The sequence below is a fragment of the Halyomorpha halys genome, unplaced genomic scaffold (assembly GCF_000696795.3).
Source record: "Halyomorpha halys isolate HHAL.00 unplaced genomic scaffold, Hhal_1.1 Scaffold1659.1, whole genome shotgun sequence".
Lineage (NCBI taxonomy): Eukaryota > Metazoa > Arthropoda > Insecta > Hemiptera > Pentatomidae > Halyomorpha > Halyomorpha halys.
This window is the reverse complement of record NW_027108329.1, coordinates 87,822-107,409: the sequence shown is the minus strand read 5'-3', so window position 1 is coordinate 107,409 and position 19,588 is coordinate 87,822.

The following is a 19,588-nucleotide window of genomic DNA, read 5'->3' as shown; positions in this document are numbered from 1 at the left end:
TGATAATTGTTAATCTTTTTTGACTAATAAGGAGAACGGTTAATTGAGATATTAGATATTATTTATTTAAGATACCTGATTGGGGATAACCCCAAAACGCTGTTTATGAATCAATAAATAAATAAATTTAAATGAGGAGTACTTTTATTCATCGGAACTAACTATAATAATGAAAACTCATCCAGTAACAATTTATAACGTTAAGAAAATAATTTTATTCAATGTTTTTCCTTTTTCATTCTATCTCTTTCAACCCAGTATACTTTTCCTTTTTTTCTTTCTCATCTTTAACATACATAGAGTAAAATTAAAATATAAGATATAAGTAATATTAAAAAAAAAAAATGACAATATAAACAAGTAAAATATTTATAGTATAACAGATAAAAATATTTCCCCCCTATTATTTCGTTCCTTCTTTGTCGTATAACTCTTCAGTGGTTTTATTTACATCACGTTTGGAATGCGGGGTTTCATCATTTCTTCATTTTAGAAGATGTATTTTTTAGAAAAGCCCAGCTGAAGGGATAACGAGATGGGTCCTTAGATAATGAATGGAGAAATGATGTTTCTCGGCACAACTAACTAGTCTTGAACCTCTACCTATCTCCTCAGGTTTGATTTTTAATTTTTCTCTAATAGTGATGATATCAATCTTTGGGAACCCGTAATTAATGGCTGCCGGTAACTAATCATTTATGCCTTCATGTTTGTTTTTCGAAGGTTAATAATCTTTTGATAGGTTAACAAATAATTCGGTAGAAAATCTATTGCACTGGTAAAGTGCTCTATGGTTCATACTTCTTGCCTCATATAATAATTTCTTTTATTACCAATTTATTTTCATTACTATACTCATATTTGAATGCATGCTATATTGGTTTGGATTCTACAATTATTATTGTTTGACTGCCAGTGATCTCCCCAAGATATATATATATAGATATATATAGTTATTATTTATGACTCATACTTAACAGTAGTTTTCACTAATAATTGAAATTAACATATACTCTTACTTAATAGTATCTATTTGTACAGGTTGCGCTCCTGTTCTCTCATTCTATCCTTCACTTCATACCGATATCTTTCCTATCTGACTTTAAACACGAGGTGGGTGTGATCCGCGGATATTATCCAGGGATGGCCCAGTTCTATATTAAATTGATTCAATCTGATCTGTCAGTCAGAAGCGTACCTTTCTCCGCCTCCAGGTAACGGCCACCCAGGTAGCCACGGGTCTCGATTAACTGGGAATTCGGAATGAGTTCATAACAGGTCGTGGCATTTAGCTGCATTTCCAGTCGAATCTCCCTCCAACAAGAAAAGGACTACTAGTATTCTGCTTCCGTTCTGAAACATTTTAATTATCAATTCGATCGCTTGAATTGTCTACTTTTCTGTTCTATTTTATTTTATATAATTAAATTGTCGGTTAACAAATAAATGCGTATTGCAATGACATATCTCTTGATTAAGTCGCATAGTCAAAATGAAATATATACGTACATTCATAAGCGTTAATTTATAGTAGGGTAAAGATAGTGTAGATAAATTCAATATAAAATCTTGTATAAATACGGTTGAACATATGTGCATTAGAATGTCATGGCCGGGTTGTGGTTAACAAGAACAATTAATATAATTATTTTCCTTTTAATCTATGTGTTAGTCTTATTCTCGTAAAATGTATTTATTTGTTTGTTTTTGGTATACTGATCTACTGCTGTAACTATGAATGATGGTCTGATCTCACATTGCCGTCTTATATTGAATTGGTTCAGCGGGTCACTTAAGAGGATCTAGGAGGGTGAATTCCGGAGAGCGAATTTGTTGATCGAGTGAATTAAAAAATGGTGAAATTGGAGGAGCAAAAATGAGAAAGAAAAATAGGAATGAATTGAAACATTTGTATTTGTTGTACAGACCGAAATTGATTGTAAAAGGAAACTGTAGGGGAAAAAAATTGTTTATTATATCTTATTATTGTATCCCTTTTTTTCTGATGGTACATGGTATATATGTATAATTTATATATGTCCGATTACGGATTGATAAGTATGCTGTGTGAAATAGCAACCTGATGTATTTAGGCAGCATAGATAAATAAAGTATTTCTCTCTCTCTTCAACTATTTATCAATTTTTTTTTTTACTTATATAAGAAATAATTGTTATTAAAATTTTACAAATTAACAGTATTTTAATATTAGTTTATCTGTATTTATAAATATGTATGTGCAAATAGATAATTGGTATTATTTGATTAGATCTTTCAAGGCGCCTAAATCGGGATTTTCATATGGGATGGAGTAGATCTGTTTACGAATTGTGACAGAAAATGAAATTCTAAGAAAAATTAATATTGGAATCTTTTTTGATCCGACGCGTGCTGAAGACATAAATCGACGAATTTCGAACTTCTTTTACAATTCTTGATTGTTTCGAAAATCGAACTTTAAGAATGTAATCATTTCGGAATTCGATATTTTCTGTTTTGGGTTATTATCATTACCTATAATTAAGTCTCCCCTTCTGGTCTAAAATTATTTTATTCTTTAAGTTTGTTCGAAGTGCAGTACCGTTTGGGTCCACACCTTAATAAATTAGATTTGTTTTTGACGATTTGCACCTTCAGGGTGGCGTCGGATATGAATTATGCCTGTTTCAACCAAGAGGAAAAACATTTATTTATGTATTCCACTTTATATATTATTGAAAAAAATAGAAACCAAATTGCACCAAAAAATATGTCCACAACCAGAAGTAAATACAATGACGATACAGATAATAATATTTTTCAACTCCCTAGAATTCAAAATAACCTTTAATTATAATTTACAGTTTTTAAGTTTTCACTTAAGAGCTCACAATTATTTTTATTTTTTTTTTATTTATCAAGATGAATTGGCCCTTTTTTTGATTCTTTATTTTACCTTTACTTCCAATTAACGTTTTTCCTATCATCAAGTTTTTTTCTTAGTTTAGTTAGAAGTAATGAAACATCGTTTGTCTAAAGCTAACAATTGAAGCTCTATTTTTATTAAATGTGATGTTAAATTTAACGGTTATTAATCATTTGTACCTGTTACCTCAAAATTAAAATCTATTCTTAGATCTATATTCTCATCCTTTATTTCAGTGAACTCTGTCCTGAATATGATATTTATTTTGCCATGAGTATTAATGTTCCTAATATTATTGTTATAGATATTTTCAAATACCATCTTTTTTAATCTCTAATAATTAATTTTTATTTTATTTATTTGAAATTGAATCTATTTTGTAAAAAAACAAAAACAAGAACGCTTGATTGTGCATTTTTTTATTTTAGAAGAACAGAGAATTAGATAGTAGAGGAAAGATAAAATAAAGAAGCTATAAAAAGTGTTAATTATTCCTGAAAAAAAGGGAAATTGATAAAGTGGAAAATAATGTGTACAATTTTATTCATTGCCATTTCTCCCTCGTGGGATCATGGATATATATAAGATTCTGATAAAATAACTACATTAATATGTATAAAATTATAAAATAAAATCCATAAAAACAATAACAAACTATACCTCACTCTTTTTATTTTGATCAAATAAGTTGACAAGTATCCCATTTCGACCACTAATGGCAGATCCTTCATGATATTTACTCGGATTCTATAGATCTCAGTTCTTGCTGTTAAAACGGAGTTATGATCAAAAGGTGCATTAATATATATAAAAAAAAATGTTATTTTTATTTATTTTTTCTGTATCATCAGTATTTTCACTATTGTAAACCGCTATCCAATTTGAAACAAACTAGTTAAAACAGCAAAAGTTCATTCAAATTTTATTTGGACTGGTGGATTGTTGGCAGGGATTGTGAGATTGGTACAAAGTGTTTGGATATATCCCACCCCACGTGGTAGCCTTACTTGTCTCACCTTTAAAAAAGATAGATATACTGAGTATCGGTCTGTGTATAACTTGTCACAATCTCTCAAGACGAGATCGTAACACGAAAAATAATAGAAGCCAATCCTTCGCGGCCAACTCGCCCCGCTACAACCTGATTTGGTGACGGTCCTATATCACCATTGAAACTTTTGTTTGAAACGGAAGTCACTAAAACTGGGAAAAAAATGTATTGGGATTATTTCTACTAGAAATCTGCGCTAATATATAATTAGAACGTTTTTTATTAATACTAAGATTGGATATTTCGGAGATAACACTATGTGATCAAAACGCCAATTTCTAATTGTTGTTTGTTTTCTAAAAATTTTAACCTGGCCGATCAAATTGGGCTAGGAGTGGATTCAATTTAGCTGTCCAGCAAGTCTGGAAGGATTAAATTCGACTCCATCAGATCCTGAAGATGATGGAATCGGAGATAAAAAACAGAAGCATCGAGATGATGAGGAAGAGGTTAAGGAGAGATGTGGAGATTAAAGAAAATAAGTTTTACAGCTGGTCCAATCAAGTCAGAAATGAGATTACAGCTTTATCTTCTATTTACTTTTACCCCAGGAGCGATTAGTGGCGAGAGATTATCTTTCATTCCAGGCCAGTTATCGCCATCCTCCGCTATTTAGACTGCATTGACTTTTTTAATAAACTGTAATTATTATTAATGACCGGGATGGAATTCTTTTCCAGTTATAATTTAAATCCGTGGAGTGGTCAGATTCAAAAGTACTGCTTGAGGTAATTGCATTGAGATGTAGCGGATACAGCGGGAGAACAGAATTGACGCTGTAGAAATAATATAATAACATGGCTTAGCTAACCAGAATCTGGAGCTAAATCTTTCTTAAAAATCCTGAGGAACCTGAAATTGATAGAATTAACCTTGCTATTCTAGATCAAAGGACTCTAGTCTTCCTATCAAAATTTGTTTACAAATTAATTATAATCGATCTCCTAATATCTGATCGATTTTATCGAGTTTCCAGTCAATGAAATGTCTCAATCACTAATCGTGTTATATCCTCGTTGTTTCCATATTTTTCATCCTTCAACTCTTTATATGCTGAAGAGACTTGCAAGTCCCACCATTTTTCTCAAGGCACTCTATTACATTAAATGGTTTGAAATCGAAAAGTATTTATGTCATTTCCATGTGTAAAATACTTATGTGTTTTGCATTATGGTAAGTTATAGTTTTTAGTTACTTATAATGTAAAATTTGATATTAAGAAATTGATGATTCTATAGTGTTAATTTAAAATGTATATAGATTTATTATTTATTTATTTAATACCAAATTAGTAATTATTACTAAAAGGTGGGCCTTACATGGTTAATGTAAGAGATTCATTTTTTTTTTAACAATGGTTATGGGAGAGGGGATTGTCTGATACAAAAGACACTCCTAACTATGGATAATGTTATAAATAAAAAAACAATTAAGATAAAATGATATTTTTTTAATCAAATATAAAAGTAAAGTTAATAAGAAAACACTGACAATTATGGATTTAACAAAATAAATATTTGACTTCTAATGGAAAAAAAAAAGGTATGAATTTAAGAAAAAGATGAAGAGAAAAAAAGAAATTAAGATAAAGTAAAATTTTAGAGTGACAATAACAAACAGAACTGATAAATGGATATATATTATCATTCGTACAGCACGAATAATTAAGGGAAATATACCCTAATATAATTAATATAAATGTTATTTAGGGCATGTAAGGTGTAACGGATTAGTAGCGAATAGACACTTGTAAGTATTTATGTTAATAAATACTGAACCGACGTGTAAACGTCCGTGGAGTAGAACGAAGCGTAGGCATGATTACGTCAAGACTGATATGTTAGATTTGAGTTAAGACGGGCGTCTTTAGACGGATGTATATTGGCAGCGAATGGTGGCATCGGTATCGAACCTTTGGGTTTGCTAAGCCAAATATGTTTCCAGAACACTGGGTGGCACAGGCCACATTTGTCACATCAGTAGTAAGATCCGAAAGGTGAATTTCTAAGTAGAGTTTATACCATATTCAGTGTTCGGAATGTAACTTATTCCTTTTATTTATTTATTTATTATTTTTTTTTTTTTTTAGTAATTTCTTTTTTTTTTTAATATCATCAGAAGTATTGATAGATGTAACATAAGATGTAATCTAATTAATAAATATAAGATAATCTAATAAATATTGACTACTTATTTCATTATTTTATACAGAGTACTGAAAGTTTTAATAAAATTATCTTTCAAATTAATAATTTAATGTCATGGATTAAAAAATAGTATAACAAATATATTGCTTTATTTAAATCATGTCAGATCTTTGAACCTAAGCCTATTTTTATTTATTTTTTTTCAAATTATTGACTTTCGTGATTATAACTTGTTCTTTAAGTTGTTGTTTTTTGCGCTTTAGTTGTTAAAAAAAATTAGCCCTACATTTATGAAATAAAAAAAAATAATCGGTAAATGAAAATTTAAGATGGTATTATTAAACACATGGTTCGTATCAGATACAATGCCTAAACACTCATGTCCCTAACCTGTGGAATGTTGGGGTCAGCTTTTACTGTACTCGTGTGGTATTTGTATTTTCAAAAATATGAATAAAGAATAACTCACAAGTACTGAAAAGGAGCTTCTTTGGAATTTAGGAAGGTTAATGAATATATCTGTTTTATTAAGAATTGAACTATTTATTATTAATTTGTTTTATCATCTGACCTTCAGATCTTTATTTATTTATTTTTATTTTTTATCACCTTATTCTATCTTCTGGTCAAAAATTGAAGTACAATGATCCTAGATTTATTTATTTTTATCTTGGACGTTAGGGGATACTGAGTCCCATCCTTTAACATCTGATCTGTCCCAGTATTGTATTAATATGACAGTCGTTTCACAAATTAAATGCAAATTTGTTGACTCATATTTTCCAAGAATTCAATATTACTTAAACTATATGTGCCAGAGAAAGACGATTTTATTGGAGTTTTAAGGGGACTACTTAATGCAGTATTGTGGGGCATAAGATAGTTTAAGTATTTAAATCGCGTTAGGTGACGTTATAATTGAGTTTTTAGGTTTGACCGCTAATTTGGTGGCATCTGCATCGAACCTTCGGGTTCAACGACTATTTTGTTATTAATAATTGTTTAAATAAAATAATTTGTATCCAAGTTAAAGTCTTAAAACACTCTTTATCCTTCAGGATAATATTAAATATAAATTTACACCTATTTTCCAATCATTTAAAACAAGAAGTTTTTTGTTCGTTTTAAAAGTAGTTTATTATAATTTTTTTTTATGTTATTATTATTATTATTTTTATAATTTTCTTTGTTTTAAAAGTAATTTATTCAGATTTATTGAGTTATCAAATATTTTATTGAACTCGTGTTAATGATGGATAATTATTAAAATTATTCCATGACTCGTGCTCTTTATACTGCCTCCACCCTCCCCCAATACGGATTCTTCAAAAGTCTGAAACGGAGGAACAGTTAGGTATTGTGAGTGTGGATGGGCGCGCCTGGCAATACCCAGTACAATCGGTCATTGTGTTTCTTCTGGGCGGCGCAAACTAGCATTTAAATATTCAAGAGTACGCTGTTCCATGAATAGAGTCGGTTTGCTAACAAAAGGTGTCGCTTGGAGGTTGGCTCATTGCGACTTCACGGACTGATGGGGTTCAAAGAGTACATGAACCGAGCATGTTGCAAATAATTGGTAAATGACGTCAGTTCTTAACGTTACTAACAACGTTGAAGTTAAGAACTTAGTGGTGTAAGTATCGTTGGAATTGAACTTATTCAAAATAGGTTCGATCTCTTAACATTCACTTACTGACAAACCTTTATCTAGCAAATCATAAAGCTATATATTTTTTTGCACGGCAGTTTTCTTATGCGCTTACAAGTTTTAATGCATCAAAGGGATTTCTTGTTGCCAATATTTGTGTAACTCCTATAAATAGTTTTATAGCAGAAAAAGATACACCCACTTCTCATCAATAACAATTTTTTTTTTTAACTAATAAAAATTTTTAGGAGAGAGAAATACTTTATTTATCTATGCTGCCTAAATACATTAGGTTGCTATCTCACACTACATACTTATCAATCCGTAATCGGACATATATAAATTACACATACATGGTATAATCAGAAAAAAAAGAGATGCAATAATAAGATATAATAAACAATTTTTCCTCCCTACAGTTTCCTTTTACAATCCATTTCGGTCTGTACAACAAATACAAATGTTTCATTCATTCCTATTTTTCTTTCTCATTTCTGCTCCTCCAATTTCATCCTTTCTCATTTTTCAATTCACCCGATCAACAAATTCGCTCTCTGGAATTCACCCTCTTAGATCCTCTTCAGTGACCCGCTAAACAAATTCAATATTAGACGGTAATGTGAGATCAGACCATCATTAATAGTCACAGCAGTAGATCAGTTTACCAAGAACAAACAAATAGATACATTTTACGAGAATAAGACTAACACATAGATTAAAAGGAAAATATAATAAAAAACCGGTTACAGGAGACACTTGAGTAGATAAATAAGTTTTAAAAAAATAGTATTAATGAAATAAAATAATTTAATGAAGAAATACCTTAAAACACACAAATAGAGAGGTCAACATATTAAAATAAATAAATAAAACAAAGAATAATCTCCGAACTAATTCCCATGCAGGTGATGGTGTATGATCCCCAGGGAGTCCAAAATAATATTTTCCGCCAAGATCGCAATATCCTCAATGCTAACACCTAGGCCTTCTAAGAAACTTCTTGTTCTATCTGGTATTGTTCCACGAGATCCAAATATATAAGATCCAAATAATAGTACATATTATTAGAGTATGAAAGTATTGAGATCGTGTAAAATTTCAGATTCTGGTTTTTAAAGGAAACACGCGTATTGGAGACCCCTAAGTCGAAATAACCAAGTTTAGTCAAATTATGTGTGAACAACTAACTTAAAAACTCGAAGTCATAAGAACCTGAAGTTATATATTTATTTAAGGCGGTTATATAATAATATAAAACATTATAGCGGGATCTTACATGATTGCATGATGGCTTCGCTATCTTTTGTTAAACTATTGTATTGTTGGCAGGAAGAAAATTTATATTCGTTTTTCCCCATCTCGAGGAAACCCTAAGATACGAATTTTTATATCATGGAAAGTATTTTTTTGTTCATAATTATAGCCTTACTGGACATAAGTTCGAATGTTATTATAATTTTTTAAAAGTGAAAATTATAATTTTTACTTTTGATGAAAAATTCCTTTTTTTGTGAATATGAAAAACAACCAATTGTCCATAACTTGTTTTTTTTTCATATTTATCTAAATGTGAGATTTTAAAATTATTGGTTTGACCGTACAGGAGTACTATCATTATCTTTTTAGCAGTGATCAATATTTTGGTTATCAAATCCAATAATCCCTTTTACACAGTTCAGCTGGTATCATATTATTATTTCCTGCGATGAATAAAATGTATTAACGCTTATATTTGATTGTAATAAGTAATTACTATTAACATTCCCCTCCCTATAGTATTTGTGATTCCGGACCATAATTACAATTGAAGAGTTTTCCATTAAAATCCAATATATCCACATTTGGAAAATTATTATGATATACCATGTAGATAATTTAAATTTTTATTGAAAACATTTGGAAGGAAGATATTTAAATTTTGAATTGATCTGAAGACAATGGATAATTACATTATTGGTATTGTTATTTAATGAGAGATCAAACGTGTAAAATAATTATGCAAGTAAATTTCAGCCTTTATAAAACTTGAGCAGTTTTGTTGAAATTTTCGTCTTATTGTTCATCAAAATTATTAACTTGAATATAAAGGTCAGGTACAATGCAAAACTCAAAACAAATGCAAACAATGCTATTACTCTAGAGCAAACACTGACAAAGAACCTATAGATTATTAGTAGGAAATTATATAGTTTTAATGTTATTCTTTAATAGTACAATATATCATCAACCAAAAAGAAAAAAACTAAATACTGGAATGAAACTGATTTCCAAGAATCGGCGTGGACTCGAAACTCCCACCCAATTCTACTTTCCTTTCTTATCATACTTTTAAAACATTCTTTTTTGATGAGTATCGATTGATGGAGTTTCATCAGGCTGTTAAAACTACCAATTAAAGTTTTAGTATTTTCTCTCCAATTTCAAATTACAGTAATCTGTAAGTAATTTTAACTATAATTAGTTTGTATACAACACTGATTTTTCCTTCGTAATTTACGATGTTCATAAAGCGTAGTATCATAAAGTGTAAGATTCTAACTTATCCTGTTACTTTATTGACAAATGTTATACTTGATATTTTACTGTCCAAGCATATGAATGTCCAACTAGTGTGACCATGTTTCGTGCTTGTAATAAAAACGACAATTCGTTAGTTTGAATTTTTTAAAACCTTATTAATCTATTTTTATTTTTTTGAAATATTTAGAATAATTCATTAGTAAATAAGGTGTAAGGCTATATACACACTGTTTTATACTTAGGTATGAAAGTTTGTAAATCATGGGCTGTGAGAACGGAATGAACTTTATTTCCATACTATCATGCCTTGATAAGATATTTTAGTCTCTGATTGTAATTATTCTCAACCGTAGGGGTTCCAGTAAGTAAATATAAAGAAATTTAAATTAAATGGAAAATTCATTAGCAATTTAAAAATATTCAAGTATTTAAAATATTGCCGTCCCGTTCCTAATATCTCATGATAACAGCCCGTCTTATCTTACGTTGAAAACTTTCTCTAATAGCACGTAGAGCGGTTTTTGACAAAATATTGATATACTTTGTGTTATAGTTGAGTCCAAAACAAAGGATTTTTCATCTAAAATATTTATTGCTAAAAACACACTCAATTTAAAAAGATTTTTATGACGCATAGTACAGAAATATTTTATATTTACATTTATCGTATTTTTATAATTATTAATTTGTTGTTTCACGAAACAGAATCTCTGTTGGAGCTGAATCTTCCCTTCGGGATGAATAAATTTCTAGATAGTCTGTCAGCTGAGGATGGTGCATCTAAATCAAACACTTTACATTCAAAGGACGAAGAGAAGGTGCAGTTACTTTAGCCTAGAATAGGAAGGCTCTAGGCGCCAATGCAACTGTCTAACTTGGCAATGAGGCTTCTTGGTATTCATGGCAATGGAAACGCAGCGGCAAGCTGTCAAGCTGGAAAACTAGGAAATAACACCTCTCTAACTGTCCTTGTCGCACGTAGCATATTTTTGGCAAAGGGAGTGAAGTGATTATATTGATTTTATAAGTTTGAAAAAAAAAAATCTCTTCATTCAAAATTATTAAATTTGAAAATGTCACCGAAATTTGAAGTGATCAAATATCAATAAATTTTTTTATGACCCTCTTCCTAGTCATTTGTGACATACGGAGGGCTATCTAGAGGTAACCATCCTATTTTAACCATGGTGAAAGGTCAAGATTCCATTGTGCGGGACCGCCACATAAAAAAAAGTCGACCCTACTGACCAGATTCTGACCTGAGCCTCTGCAGTGACGAAGCACATACTTGACTCGCTAGTCTCCAAACGGTCCGTGAATTTCAATAATTTGTAAAAGACTGCCTCTGAGCTCGAATCGTTGGTTTCTTCGATTAGGAAACGGGTAAATACGAGGAATTTACAAACTTCATACTGCTTACCTATTATAACAATTTATTTTAGTATTATACGATTAATTGTGCTACGAATAGTAATTCACTAATATTTTAGGAACTCTATCTCAAGTAGGAACTCAAATCAATATTAGAGGAACAAACATCCTCTGGTCTATTAACTTAGTACTGTTCTAACCCACTTCGCAAAGGCTGAGTGTGCCACAAGACATGAAAAATTATTCGAAAAGTAGATTTCGTTAGAAGATGTACCAAACCGGCTTACTAAATGTGTAAGTAAATTATTTTATTTTATTGTTTTTTATTATAAATATAGAAGAAAAAAACTTTGTTAACACCGTATAATGTATATGTTTACACCTTTGGCTTCTGCTTGTTTCAACATTAAAAATATTTTGTTACTTGTTCTCTGCATATTTCGGCAATGGTAAATACTTTTAAACCTTCGAAACTTTCAATGTAATTATAGATTCTGTATTTGAAAAATTCATTTTTATAATTTATTTTCTTCTTATTAAAGTATGAATATGATGAAAGTTCCATGGCATTTATTTATTTTATTTTTTCTCATTTCGTTAACGAAGCAATTCATGTTAGTATTATTCGATTAATTGTGCTACGAATAGTAATTCACTAATATTTAAGGAACTCTATCTCAAGTAGGTACTCAAATCAATATTACAGGAACAAACATCCTCTGGTTTACTAGCGATGAACAATCTTATCATCGTAATCTATTTATTTCTGTAACATTACTCCAATCCACTTTTTGGTTGTTAGTAAATAATTATCATGATGTTATCTGTGTTATCAATGACTCTACGGCTTAAATATCTTATTTTTTTTTAAATATTGTGGTCACGTTATTGATTATGATATATTCACGGGTTCAAACTTTTTTTTTTTTAAATCGTAAATTTACAAATACAAAACTATTATTATTCCTCCTGTCGACTAAGGGAAGAAAAGCGCCTTATGGTTTTTGAAAATAAAGTAACGTAAAATATTGGGACCCAAAAAAGGATTAATAAACGTGGGAGGGATAGACCGAAGCGTAGGTGGGAGGATTGCGGTAAGACTAACGTGGTAGATCTTGGTTTGATCGAGCATTACTGGACGAATACATTTTATATATACAGCTGTTAGTGGTATATACCAGCATCGAACGCTCGGGCTCGTTAAATCTTTATTATTATCATTAAATTTACCTAAAAATAATTTAAAAAAAAATTATATAGAACTACAAATTAATATGAAATTTGGTGCTATTTTTTATAATATAAATGGCACTAAATTTCCTAGCGTTTTAAAGGTTTTCCAGATAACACGATTTAGCCTACGTCAAGAATTCATATAAAAAAAAAAATAAATTAAAGAATAAAAATTACAACAGTTTGCTTTCGGTTAACTTTAGCAATCTTCAAACAATCGTCAATGACTAAACCTAAGTCCAAGTTTTTTTTGGCTAAAATCTCAAATAGCCGTTACTCAACTAAACGTTTATTTTCTCACATTTATATGCAATGAGGCAATTGACCAACTTTTAGTTAATTATATTATTATTTAATTAGAAATCAAAATTGTAAAATAAGTATGCAATTAAACTTCATGCTCTAAAAACATAGCAGTTTTGACTTTAAACTATAGACTCTCAAACTCTAAGAAAGAATCCGTAGATGATTATTAATAGTTGAAAATAATATAGTTTTAATATTATTCTTTAATAGTAAAATTTATCGTCAACCAGAAAGAAAAAACTAACACTGGAATGAAAGGGATTTCGAAAAATCGGCGCCCTTTGCGCTAGTTCCTTTCTTATCCTACTTTTAAAACATTCTCTTATAACGAGTATCGATTGACATACGGTCACGTGGTTAAATCCCTGTTCGAAAATTAAATTTTCATATAATTTGAATAAGTTTATGGTATAGCATTAATTTTTCTATTAAAAACTTTACTTTTCAGAAGTCAGTATTTTAACTTTTGATATAAAACTCCTTAATTGTAGTGGCTCATCTAGCATTCGAAAATAACAATTAAAATTTTAGTATTTTTTCTGGAATTTCAAATTACAATAATTGGTAAGTAATTATAACTGGAATTTCTTGGTATCCAACACAGATTTTTCCATCGTAAATTACGAAGTGCATAAATGTGCAACATCGTTAAGTGTAAGACGTATTCAATTAATTTATTGCCAAATAATGTGCGTAATATAATACAGTGATATCCAACTAGTGAGGTCATGTTTCACACTCGTAATATCTAAGATATAAAATGAAAACAATTCATTAGTTTGAATTTTTTAAAGTCTTATTTATCTATTTTAATTTTTTGCAATTTTTACAATAATTTGTTTCTAAATTACCAATTTACTTAAGTCGTAAGTAAGGCTATATAATTTTTAATTTTAATTTTATTGGACTCCTGTGTTATTTTTCTTTAAAAAAATATTTTTTCTCGAATAACTATCTTGAAAAATAGTTCTGTTGTTTTGGTTTCGAAGTCTGTGAATCATTGACTGTAAGGATGAAATGATCGTTATTTTATATTATAATGCCTTGGTAAGATATTTTATACTCCGATTGTAATTATTCTCAATTGTAAATAGTACAATAAGTAAAAATTAATAAATTGAAATCAAATGAAAATGCGTTGGCAATTCAGTAGGAGAATATTGTCGTCTCGTTCCTAATGTCTCATGATAGGAGGCTCGTCAACTTGAAAACGTTCAAGAACACGTAAAGACTTTTTGACAAAATATTGATATACCTCGAGTTATGTTTCATAGCTATACTCCAAAACTAAGGATTTTTTATCTAAAATATTTATTACTAAAGTACATTAAATTAAAAAATATATTCATAAGACGCAAAATACAGAAATATCTAATATTGACATTATCAATATTTTTATAATTACTAATCTCTTATTTCTCGATGCACAATTCCCACCCTCAGTTACATTCTTTCTTATTTTAAAACATTTTCTTGTAGCGAATATCGTTGTATTGTGGCAGGATTAAAATCTCTCCATGAGAGATATATCACAAAAAATAATTAACAGATAACCTTCCTTACCCACCGCCCTTCTGCAATCCTATAATTAGGCCCGGGCTTATCTTACCATTAAAATATAAACAATCGCAATAGTAATTTTTAAATAAAATTGTTTATAATAGTACAACATCAAAAATGAAGATATTAGTTATTTTTTATGCGTTGAAATATTTTTAACGCAACTGAAGAGTTGAAAATTAGAATTTAGGTTTTCCAGGTCTGCTCTATAAACTTCGTCAATTCCTACCCCCAACATATTTCCTTATAATCCGCTCCTACCTCACTGATAGAACCTTTAAATTAAATCATAACCTAGCCTACTCATCTCTCTTTTCTCAGTCCGCCGGTGTTCCCCAAGGTAGTATCTTAGGTCCCATTCTTTATACGGTTTATACAGCTGACATCCCAACCCACCCTAACACAGTGCTAACAACATACGCTGACGACACATGTATACTTTCTGTAAACAACGACCCAACTAATGCATCACAAACACTACAGGCACACATAACATCTATTAAATTAAAACTGGAGAATCAAAATAAATCCTGAAAAATCCCACCAGATCACCTTTACTCTCCGTCGTAAATCTCTGCCCTCCTCTCCTACAGTATCCTTTCTAGATACTCCACTAACACCTGTTGAACAGATTCGATACTTAGGACTCCATCTTGACAAGAGAATTACTTGGAATCCACACACAAGACTGAAACGACAAGAAACTGCTCGTAGATTCCGATTGCTACAACACTTACTTGACAAACGCTCTAAACTTCCCATTCATTACAAAAAATTAGTATACACTACAATAATCAGACCAATTTGGACATATGGAATTGAGCTCTGGGGCTCCACCAAACCATCAAATTCTTCCCGCATCCAATCGTTACGATCCAAAATCCTACGTAAAATCCTTGATGCTCCTTATTACGTCACAAATAAACTCATTCATAAAGACCTTAACATCCCATTCGTTGGAGATTTGACCCAAAACAGATATGCGTCTTTTTATTCCAAACTCCTTAACCATCCTAACCCATTAATCTTAATCTTTCACCCTTAACAATCCCTGATAATCCTCCGAGGCGTCTGAAAAGAAGATGGCCACGGGACCTTCTAGTTTAAATTAATGTTTGAAGTACCACCAATGGGTGGTTCCTTCCCAAGATTTTCAAGTGTATATGAAACATACTACATATTTACCTATTGTATTATTTTGTACAGTTGTAAATTACAATAAATAAATAATAAAAAAAAAAAGAAAAAAGAATTTAGGTTTCTGTCGTTTCTTAATTATGCTGTGAAAGGTAGGGAACTGCTGGCTGAGTAGGCAATTAGATTTAGCGCCTGGCGACTTGATCCCGCACGGCACGCTGCCGTTGCGGAACCTGACCATCGCAGACACGGGGTTAACCCAGCCTGTAATTAAATATGGAATAAATAGGTAACGGTTGTTTGATTTATGCCGCTCTTCCGACGGTCAGGATTAGAGAGGGCTACCGCCAACCACCATTAGCTGAAGAGAAGAGAGCCATGCGATCCAGGTCCTCCTCATTCAATACCACGCCTCGCTCTTTCCTTAATGGCATCTACCATTAAGGGTGCATTTCAATCTATATGACCCACTCTGGGATTTATGACTCTTAGCACAAAGACAGTGAGACGCCTGTCAATCATTCCTGTCAATTTTTTTTTTACAGCAATTATAGCCCTACATCTGTTAAGATGTCTTTGGTTGGAATGATGTGGTATATATGTAGAATGGCATTCTGTACCAGTAACACATCCGGTACAATTTGCTGGGGTTCGAATCTGGTATTGGTGATGACAGCTAAAATAAATTTAATCTAAATTGCTGTATATTTCTCAAACACGGATAGAGGCGTGCTGTATGCCTGTCTACTTCGTTAAATGTTTTCAAATTTATTCACATCTTCGTATAGTTATATTTTTTGTTTGTTTGATGGACGTTTGCTAAGACTACCTTTCCTTACTACTTCAATCTTTCTTGTTTTTTACCTGCACCGTTATAAGTAAGGATTATTTCCTTTTATCTTAATATTTTTATGATATTTTCAAATTTTTTTCTAGTCAATTCATACTACTCTTATCATTTCTGTTACGATATTATTAAATTATTGTCTACTTAACGTATAGAAAAATTATGCTTATGATAAAATATAATACGTTATAAGTATAGTGATAACGTTTTACGTATCTATCCTTCTAGATTATATATGTATTTACCCTGCAATATATATCTCCTTATCACTTCTAGTATCTATTACCTATCATCATTTCACACAACAGTATATTTCTATCAGTTAATTTTTTTATTTATTACTAACATTACGTATTCTATTGGATAACATTCCCTATATCCTTACTATTAATTATTTATCAGTCCATTATTATTAACTAAGTCAGTTAAAAAAAACCATTTAAAATTAAAAATTAAGATAATAATAGTAATTTAAAATAATATAGTTTTGTTCATTTATTTTATTTTATTAAAACTGATAATGTTTTATCAACGATTAATTCCCAAATTAAAAATAATAAACATATAGTAACGGCATTAACATAAACTTTCGGTTAATTACATAATTTTTGACATAGTAAGGTTTAGAAAGCAAAATTCGCTTTATTTTGGGTTCCTACTATTCATAGCTTCAAAAAGAAAATAAAATCCAAAAACTTGGATTAAGTAACAGACTAAGAGAAGAGGATGTTAAAAAGAATGTGATATATGCTAAAATTTATATACAAATGAACAAAGTGAATTAAAGCATATAAAATAAGATCTACAATGAAAAGTATAAATAAACAAGAAATACAAAAGGTATTAGACACATAATTAAAAGGGGAATAATATCAAATAAAAAAGACAGTAAATACTGAAAGACCAAAAATAACGGAAATACGAATAAAATAAAGGCCTAGGAGATAGGAAAATCAAAATCAAAAAAGGACACCGACGTTACAGAATGAAGGAAAGCCAATGAATGATTTGGAGCGACTGAAAAGTATCGACTGGGCAAGGAGTGGGGAAATTTGACGGTTGAAAAAAGACGTTAATAATAATAATAATGAAGGCCTACGAACCCGAAGGCTCGATGCCGATACCACCGCTTTCTACATACATCCTTCCAGTGATGCCCCTCCGAACCCAATTCTACTAAATCAGTTTTCACGCAATCCTCCAATCTACGCTTCGGTCTTTAGTGTTTATTTTAGGGATCCGCTCGTTACTAAGCTCTACAATCTTACACGCCGGATGTTATAGCAATAACTTGAATTATATTTACGGGTTACAGGTCCCTTAATTCAGCGTTGTATATATAATCTTCTAAATTATTAATTCCCGTTAATTATTTTTGTTTCGAATATTTTGCGATATACTTTATTTTCGAAAACCTTATTGCACTGTTCATCCCTTAGTGTAAGAGGCTCCGTCTCATCCATAAAGAACAGTAGAAAGAATAATATGTTTGTAAATTCTAATTTTTAAGTTCGAAAAAAGACTTTACATTTAAAAATTAAAAAGACATAAAATTATATTAGGAAGTTTATAAAAAAGTATTAAATATAGGTAAACATTAAATGATAATATTCATAAACATATGAAATAAGGGTAAAAAAAAAACAAAAGTCCTTTATGGAATCCGATAACATCAGTATGGAACCGAGCAAGTACCAGGTACGGGTGAACAAGTTCTGATAATTTCATTAAAGTTGGATTAACTGTTTGATTTATTATGCCCGATCACAAATTTGATTACAGACACGGGAACGATTTTTGTCATTGATGTATATATCGTAAAAGTAGTATGAAAATTTTCGATGATTTTTTTTTTTCATTTTCTGCATAAATAAAAACTTCTAAAACTTTAGTAGTGGGGAAACAAAAAACTAGAATCCTACAGGGTATCTTTTAGTTAAATTGAGATAACAATATTTGAACTTTAATTGATAGTCCAATTCGATCCAAGGGTGACATGTATAGGCAAGTCTAAAAAAAAAAGAATTAAGGTATTAGAAGTTTCAGTAAATAGGGCAACTCCCTTAAAGGGAGGATGTGAGACATAGAGTAATTTAGATGGATTAGATAATAAGCCTTTATTATTAATTAATATTAAATATAATTCAGTGAGACAAATTAATAAATTTACAATATGATAGTTTATTTTAAATAATCTAGATAGCAGGGGTACGTGACCTCTTACACTAAGGGATTACAGCGCCTTAAGGTTTTCGAAAATAAATTATTACGTAAAATATTTGGACCGTAAAAGGACGAATTGACGGGAGAATTTAGAAGGCTACACAACACTGAATTAAGGGACCTACACCCCGTAAATATAATTCAAGTTATTGCATTGCGGCGTATAAGATGGGCGTGTAACTACAACGGCTTAGTAACGAGCGGATCCCTAAAATGTTAATAAACACTGAACCGATGGTTAAAAAGCCGAGGGGTAGACCAAAACGTAGCAGGATTGCATTAAAACTGATGTGTTAAATGTAAAAAGTTTTAACATGTAAAGTATTAGAAGTATGAGATTGTGAGCAGTCTAATTTAAAGTCTATGTTATATGTTAAAAGGCCGATTTTCTAGACGGCTTGCTTTGTAATCTTGTAATCTTTACAATATATCTGTAACCCCAGTGAATATGTGGTTAAGTCAAAATTCTTTACTTTTCAGGGGACAACTTTTAAAGTTTGAACATTTATGTAAAATCAGGTATTTGTGGTAAATCATCGAAATTTCGTCAATACTTCCAAAACGTTGGTAAGTTGTTACTTGTTTTACACCAATTTGATATGTCTTATCACTAATTAGATAATAGAGTTAACTAATTGTT